Source organism: Mauremys reevesii, linkage group 11 (genome assembly GCF_016161935.1).
Source record: "Mauremys reevesii isolate NIE-2019 linkage group 11, ASM1616193v1, whole genome shotgun sequence".
NCBI lineage: Eukaryota > Metazoa > Chordata > Testudines > Geoemydidae > Mauremys > Mauremys reevesii.
This window is the reverse complement of record NC_052633.1, coordinates 53961130-53970209: the sequence shown is the minus strand read 5'-3', so window position 1 is coordinate 53970209 and position 9080 is coordinate 53961130.

Genomic DNA, 9080 nt, shown 5'->3' with positions numbered 1-9080 from the left:
AGTGCCTAAAGTGGCAGATAAGCACCTAGGTCCCTTTGTGGATATAGCTCTAAATGCTTTCTCCCCACTTTAGTCTGCTGTATGAGTGCATGCAACAGGTTTCAAACTGGCCCTAGGCTAGTAGCAAAGGTTTTGGATGGGATTTCATTATAGTAGTTCTAATACTATCTGTGTTACAAGAATGCTTTATGTCTGTATACATGTAAGTAGTTTTCTGTTAGAAAATATGCCAGTATATGGTGCTTAAAAATTAATAGCATAGTTCCTAGGTTTGGTAACACCAGTAAGGTTTGATATTGTTGCACAATGAAAATGACTTCCTTTGTGAAGCTCTTTACAATAGCTCTTAACAATCATCCCAGTAAGTAAGTGTTTTCATTACATCTCAGAGAAAGTCACATTTGAAAACAATTAATATTCTTTTTTACAATAATATTTGATATCGACATATGAAGAAAACTATGCAACAGAGAGCTGGTGAGTCACCTCAGCAACAAGCAACCATTATGTCTCAAGATCAGAGGAGGATTGCTAGGTTCTAGAGCTGAGACCACTGCCTAATAAGCTGACCAATATTGTCCCATTATTTCCTTGTACTTCTCCATCAGTCCATATCCATCTGTTGTCTCTTGTCTTGTACCTAGTTTGTAAGCTTTTAGGGGCAAGGACTGTCTTTTTGTTCTTTATTTGTACAGCACCCAGCACAATGAGGTCCTGGCCATGATTGGTGCTCCTAAGCTCTATGTTAATACAAATAACAACTAATAATAAAATGAAAATTGTGTCTCAAAACTCATCTAGTTCCAAATTTCTTTGTGAAAGCAAACTCCAGGCAAGGTGAAAGGTATGCCTCACAGAGCATTTGACCAAACATGGAACCCTTTCATAGGTCCTGGTCACATCTCCACAAGAATTCTCTCTAGCCAAGAGGTTGTACCTCCCCAAATGTTTGTAGGTGACTATTTTGGGCAGGTAGATGTTTACCCCTTCTTTCTTTATGAAGTGATGGGTGTTGAAGGCAGTTGAGTCCTCCCCCTATTCTGAGTCTTTAGGAAAAGCTAAAGGAAGTCCCACTGCCTTCCCAATCAGCATGAAGAGTTTTCAAGGGAACAGAGATGGAGTACTTAGTGATGCACCAGTAGGACCAGGATTTTCCGTTCCATCTGCTACAGAATGAGTGTGCGTGTGTGTGTAGAGAAGGGGTCAATCGAGAAAGGAAAGTTGGCCAGCCATTAAAGTGGCCTTTACCAGTGTGTGTTCACAGATTATTGAATATGAGACCACCATGGGCCTTAGCTCTATAAGATGGACTGAAAGGGCACCTACATTCTTGCCGAGATAGTACGAGACATGGTATGTTTCACTCAGTGGGAATACACTCTTTGCTAGAGCTCAACAAATGTACAAATAACAATTTATCTGATGAACATTGCTTTTGTTCTTGCTGGTGAATTGTCCACAAACAGATTGCAAAATTCTTTAATGTATTGGCTTCCTTGCACTCCACATAAGAACAAGCAAAGTATACAGAAATAGGACTCATACAGTTCTTTCCTCTCTATGGACATGAGCCAAATCCCACTGAAACCACCAGAAAGACTCTAACTGAATTCAGTGGGCTTTGGATCAGGCCTTATGCGTATTCACACTCTGAGGGGGGACATAGATATGCACATACATACGCAGCAATAGGAAGAAAATCCTTTAAGAAAATAGACTGTAACACAAACCCTGTTACAAGTACAAGCCATCCGTCTTGAGACGGAGTCAAAACACATAATACACTCTTGGTTTTGCCCTTGCAAAATATTGCCATATACCCATAATAAACTGTAGCCAATTTATTTTTTTAGAAATGGAATTTACAGATTACAAAAATGGTTTGCTCAAGTCATCATCATCCCTTTCAACTTCAAGACCATTTGAATTTGATCCTGACCAGACTGACCATAAACTATTCTGTTTGGATAATAGAGGAAATGGAGCAGTTTGTCTTGGGTAACCTTATAATAAACTGCAGCTCAATAGATATGAATTATTACTAAAATAGCAACAAAAAAGCAGCAAGCAACTTTAGGTCAACAGAGGTGAATGAGTGAAACAGTATTTGCAATAGTAAGATTATTTATGTTTTCAGTTAAAATTAGCGAAGTTCATCTACTTTTTTCCATTACCATTTTATTGTATTACTAACATATTAATCATTTAGGTGAGCATGATAACAAAATGACCATATCATGGTAGCATAAACATAACTTGTCCATCAAAAATTCACCTTAATCTGCACTCAAAGCAAAGTGGGTTTGTTCGTCACATCCGACGAAGTGGGTATTCACCCACGAAAGCTCATGCTCCAATACGTCTGTTAGTCTATAAAGGTGCCACAGGACTCTTTGATGCTTTCAAAGCAAAGTGGATTGGTTACACTGTTAAAGTTTCAGAGTACATTTAGTTGTGATTTTGAAGTTGTCTAATCTATTTTTCATGCAGTCACTGAAAATATAGTGATGCTTCAACTTTATGCCAAGTTTTAGGACTTACCTGAATGCAGGCCCAAACTGACTTGGTTGTGTAGTACAGAGAAGAGCAAAAGCATGGAAAGTCAACTGAAATGATGCAGACATGGGCAGCATCTGGAGGGCACAAAATCATGCCTGCCCCTAACCATGATGATGATAATTATGAAAGAATTAATTGTATTTTATTTCCATGCCCCCCCCGTCCCGTCCCCCCCAAAAAATATCTCGCTGAAGGCAGTTAGATGAGTAGGAGTTTACCAGGTGGATAGAATTGTTATTATCCAGGAAGTTGCTGACGTTATTAAGAATTTAGAATTCTTCAGACAAATTTGGGATGAAATTCTGACACCTCCTTATTAATGAACAGCTGCTAGATATGTTCAATGTGTTTTTGAAAGTGTTCTTTATTCCAGAGAAATGGTCTGTTACAGAAACCATCTTTCTGTTAATCTCTGTCTTCAAACTGATTACTCTGGAACAAATGGCTCCATCCAAGGGAAACCTTCTGTTTAAAATGTCAGAAAATTTGTGTAAGTCATACGAGTTCAGCTATCCTGAAGCAATAGGATTCAGACAACAGTAACTTCTCTCAATGATGAAAAAATAGCCTTAAATTCATGTACTTTAAGATTTTTTTTTATATAAACACCAGTCTGAATTCTTATTTTTTTTATTATTTTATGCATTCACTAGCTCCAGTAAGTCACCTGAATTGTGAATCTTTGTCACTATTTGTAATTGTACACTCTCAATCATGGGTACTGATACAACTATCACCAATTCTTACAGTTGTGTACCCAGTTTACTATATTTATTACAATCTTATTACTATTAATAAACTTTATTACAGTTTTATCTGGATTTAACCTTTACCTGTTAATCCTCATCCAAGTCCCAATCTCCATAATAGTGGGGGATTTCAATTATCCCCATATTGACTGCGTACATGTCACCTCAGGACAAAATGCAGAGACAAAATTTTCTCGACGCTTTAAATGACTGCTTCTTGGAGCAGCGGGTACAGGAACCCACAAGCGGAGAGGCAATTCTCGATTTAGTCCTGAGTGGAGCACAGGATCTGGTCCAAGAGGTAACTATCACAGGACTGCTTGGAAATAGTGACCATAATATAATAACATTTAACATTCTTGTGGTAGGAAGAACACCTCAACAGCCCAACACTGTGGCATTTAATTTCAGAAAGGGGAACTATGCAAAAATGAGGAGGTTAGTTAAACAGAAATTAAAAGGTACAACGACTAGAGTGAAATCCCTGCAAGCTGCATGGACACTTTTCAAAGACACTATAATAGAGGCCCAACTTAAATGTATACCCCAAATTAAAAAACAGTAAAAAAGAACCACCATGTAAAAGAAGCATTGAGAGATAAAAAGGCATCTTTTAAAAAGTGAAAGTCAAATCTTAGTGAGGTAAATAGAAAGAAGCATAAACAGTGCCAAATTAAGTGTAAAAATGTAATAAGAAATGCCAAAAAGGAGTTTGAAGACAGCTAGCCAAAAACTCAAAAGGTAATAACAAAATGTTTTTTTAAGTACATGAGAAGCAGAAAGCCTGCTAAACAACCAGTGGGGCCCTGGACGATTGAGATACAGAAGGAGCACTTAAAGATGATAGTCATTGCGGATAAACTAAATGAATTCTTTGCTTCAGTCTTCACGGCTGAGGATATTAGGGAGATTCCCAAACCTGAGACGTCCTTTGCAGGTGACAAACCTGAGGAATTGTCACAGATTGAAGTGTCACTAGAGGAGGTTTTGGAATTAATTGATAAACTTAACAGTAACAAGTCACAGGGACCAGATGGCATTCACCCAAGAGTTTTGAATGTCCTTTAAATCAGCTTCTGTACCCAATGACTGGAAGATAGCTAATGTAACGCCAATATTTAAAAAGGTCTCTAGAGGTCATCCCAGCAATTACAGACCAATACGTCTAACGTCAGTACTGGACAAATTAGTTGAAACAATAGCAAAGAATAAAATTATCAGACACATAGAAGAACATAACTTGTTGGGCAAAAGTCAACAAGGTTTCTGTAAAGGGAAATCATGTCTTACTAAGCTATTAGAGTTCTTTGAAGGGGTCAACAAACATGTGGACAAGGTGGATCCAGTGGGCATAGTGTACTTAGATTTCTGGAAAGCCTTTGACAAGGTCCCTCACCAAAGGCTCTTACGTAAATTAAGTTGTTATGAGATAAGGGGGAAGATCCTTTCATGGATTGAGAACTGGTTAAAAGACAGGGAACAAAGGGTAGGAATAAATGGTAAATTTTCAGAATGGAGAGGGGTAACTAGCAGTGTTCCAAGGGTCAGTCCTAGGACCAATCCTATTCAACTTATTCATAAATGATCTGGAGAAAGGGGTAAATAGTGAGGTGGCAAAGTTTGCAGATGATACTAAACTGCTCAAGATAGTTAAGACCAAAGCAGACTGTGAAGAACTTCAAAAAGATCTCACAAAACTAAGTGATTGGGCAACAAAATGGCAAATGAAATTTAATGTGAATAAATGTAAAGTAATGCACATTTGAAAAAATAACCCCAACTATGTATACACTATTATGGGGGCTAATTTAGCTACAATTAATCAGGAAAGAAATCTTGGAATGATCCTGGATAGTTCTCTGAAGATGTCCACACAGTGTGCAGCGGCTGTCAAAAAAGCAAACAGGATGTTAGGAATCATTAAAAAAGGGATAGAGAATAAGACAGAGAATATCTTATTATCCTTATATAAATCCATGGTACGCCCACATCTTGAATGCTGCGTACAGATGTGGTCTCCTCATCTCAAAAATGATATACTGGCATTAGAAAAAGTTCAGAAAAGGGCAACCAAAATGATTAGGGGTTTGGAGAGGGTCCCATATGAGGAGAGATTAAAGAAGCTAGGACTTTTCAGCTTGGAAAAGAGGAGACTAAGGATGGATATGACAGTGGTATATAAAACCATGAGTGGTATGGAGGAAGTGAATAAGGAAAAGCTATTTACTTGTTCCCATCATATAAGAACTAGGGGGCACCAAATGAAATTAATGGGCAGCAGGTTTAAAACAAATACAAGGAAGTTCTTCTTCACACAGCGCACAGTCAACCTGTGGAACTCCTTGCCCGAGGAGGTTGTGAAGGCTAGGACTATAACAAGGTTTAAAAGAGAACTAGATACATTCATAGAGGTTAAGTCCATTAATGGCTGTTAGCCAGGATGGGTAAGAAATGGTGTTCCTAGCCTCTGTTTGTCAGAGGATGGAGATGGATGGCAGGAGAGAGATCACTTGATCATTACCTGTTAGGTTCATTCCCTCTGGGGCAACCCACTGGCATTGACCACTGTCGGTAGACAGGATACTGGGCTGGATGGACCTTTGGTCTGACCCAGTATGGCCGTTCTTACGTTCTTATGTTATGTTCTTATGTTCCAGCGGACACTGGGTCTGCTATTTCATTGCATCAGTTAGATCAGATGAAATGGAGACATGAGCTGGGTATCTACTTATTGTAAACAGGGCATCCAATGACATGATAAGGGTTTCACATGCATATTAAACAACACGGGTATCACAATGGGGTTGCTGGCACACCACAGCAGATGAGCAACTGCCCATAATTCCTCTCTACACACTGTAGTATTAAAAGGCCTTGATTCACTTCAATGCAACTTTATTCACCCCACTAGGGACCACAGACATGTCAACGTTTCATGGTCAATGGTATTAGAGGCTGGTAACAAATCTAAATGAAACAGCATTGATATATTTTCCTGGTCCACTGATAGGAGGAGAATACTGATTAGTCCCACCAATGCAATTTCTGTCCCATTCCATGTCTTCAACCAGATCAATTAGGGTCAAGGATATTTAAGACTCCAGATATATCACACCTGGATCACCAACATCTTCTTAAAAATTAGAGATTTATTAAAGGTGTGTCATTGGTAAGTTTATCTCCTTAAATGCCCTTGGCATTCTATCTTCACCAGCAATAATCGTTCAAATGACCTTAATGAACCTGGATGGACTGGTAATGGCCCAAGATGATTCAATACCTCCAGAACCCAACAAACTCACTGGTCAAAACTCAAAGATTGAGTTTGTGCCCTCATGAATGAGTCTTTACTCATTTCTGTAGATAGCTCTACCTGACTGATTTTATCTGCACATTAATTTTAAAATTCCTCATAATGAGAAGTACATGAATAGTAAAAAATGAATGACAAAAAACTCAACCCATTCATGAACAATCTATAGGCTATTATTTGTTTCCCAATTTATTAGTAAAACAGTTAAAATAAAGAACAAATTTGTAAAAAAATATTACCTAAATTGCTAACTAAAAAGAAGGCCCAAACTTGTCAGAAAATTTATTCACAATGAATAATTCGATCAGCTCTCTTTGTATCTTCGAACAAATAACCCCTATTAAATGAAAGGACTAGTATTCAAATTCTTGCTGCATACTGAATATATTGTCCCAGAAACCTTCTTGGCTTGCCTATTGGTGTTGGATAACACCACATTTTATTAAAGATCTGTGAAGTGTTTCCTGAGATGTTACTTAGCCTATTTTCTGTAGACAGTAAGTTGTACAAAATCTTCTTGGCTTTGTATAGGTGATAACAGGAAACAAGAATAATGAGATAAAACCTCTTCTTTCGGGTTTTTTAATTGAGGAACAAATTATTTCATAGTTTCTCATTAGTTATTCCCATGGATTCTAATGACAAGGTGCCAACTTTCACACTTTAAACAGGTTAATTAATCAGGTAGTAATGAAGTTGGGTGATACCTGAGTGTTGGTGTGCCAAATAATCACAGCTCCTAATAATGTGCTTAAATGTCTGTAAACCTGAGAGGATACGTTGAAATTCAGCTATTCTCAGTACTGCATAAATAAATGCAAGCTAGCTAATAGGCAAACTATTTTTAATGTTGTAGTCTGGGTGTCATTATTATTGATGTCAAATATATTAGATGTTTATATTTTCTCCTCCTTATTTTTTATGACCTTCAAGGGACACTGTCAAAATTGACAGACCTCGGATTTGACCTACTTATTTTCTTTACATCTATTTGCCAAATCCATGAAAATCTGTGAATGTTATTTTTTTTCCAAATATTGCACTTTCAAAATCTTTTAAAATTAAATCAATGCAAGACAAATATACAGAAAGAGCCTAATACTAACAAAATAACATGTAAAACATTTGGCAAAGAAACAAAATTCAACTTCAAATTTTTCAATTTGTGATAATATGAAGTGAAGTGATAATATGAAGAACTGTGATATATCTATATCTATATAATATAATATAATATATCTATCTATATATAGATATATTAGTATTAAAATATCATAATAGAGTTCTGTTAAGAATGATGTAAAAGTAACTTTAGTAACCAGGGTGGATGATAGCCAGTTGTGTTGGAAGATACAATATCAAAATGGCTAAGAATTATTTTTGTATTTGATATTCCAACATAGATCTGTTTGAGTTATTCATTGCAAATAAATTATCTGACAAATTTAGCCTTTTCCAGTTTCTAAATTGTTCACACACTAATCATTATTTCTAAGAATATATGTTATTTTTAAAAAAATTATTGAAGAGTTTATGCAAACAAATGTCAGATTTGTTCACACACTGATCATTTCGACTATTCATTGTTTGCAATGCTTGATTTGTCACTGAAAATACATAGGTAGTATTTCCACTTCCTTTTTGGATAACTGACACTTTTAAAAATAGGAGAATAGCCAAAGGTGAAGACTGAATAAAGAACAAATAAAGCTCTTCCACATACAAATATTGGAATGCTCGGGCTAAAATGTAATGGATGCACAAACATTTTCATCACCTAACCAGTCAGTGGACATCTCAATACTTGCCAATAGCAAATAACATAACCCCACAAATAATAACAGAGCAGACTTCCCACATTTATTTGTATCGGTATTCCTGAATGAATTTGTATTTTGTTCGACCACCTGTATCCCCAGATTAAATCACAATGAGACAGAATCTACTCAAACTGAGCTTCAAGGCACCTTACCATCAAATCTATTTTAAAATAAATGAGAAATATTATAAAATATTTAGCATTTTTTTCAGTGGCTCTTTTTAAAACACATTCCATTTTCAAGACTATTCAGTGCAGTTACTTTTAGATCCTGGTAAAAGCTTCCTGGAAAATCCCAGACTGGGAGAGATGGACTCCTGCAGGAGAAGGCACTAGGTTTGCTTGCTAATCTATTACCCAGTGTCCTTTCTGTTTTCCTTCTGCTGCCTTTTATTTTCTTATTTTTAAACCAATGGGAACTCTAACTGGAATTAATTTTCTTTCCTGAGAGAAAACCTAATATAATCTGAATGGCCACAATTTCAAGAATTGATTGATAAATACCCAGGAGCCAATGACAGTTTGTTCGGCAATAAAAGAATTGAAGTTCTCAGGACTAGGTGGTCTAAAAAAGATTAAACTTTACTCTGCTGGGGTATCTTGAACGGTGGTTCAACTATTAATGTATCTCAACTCTACA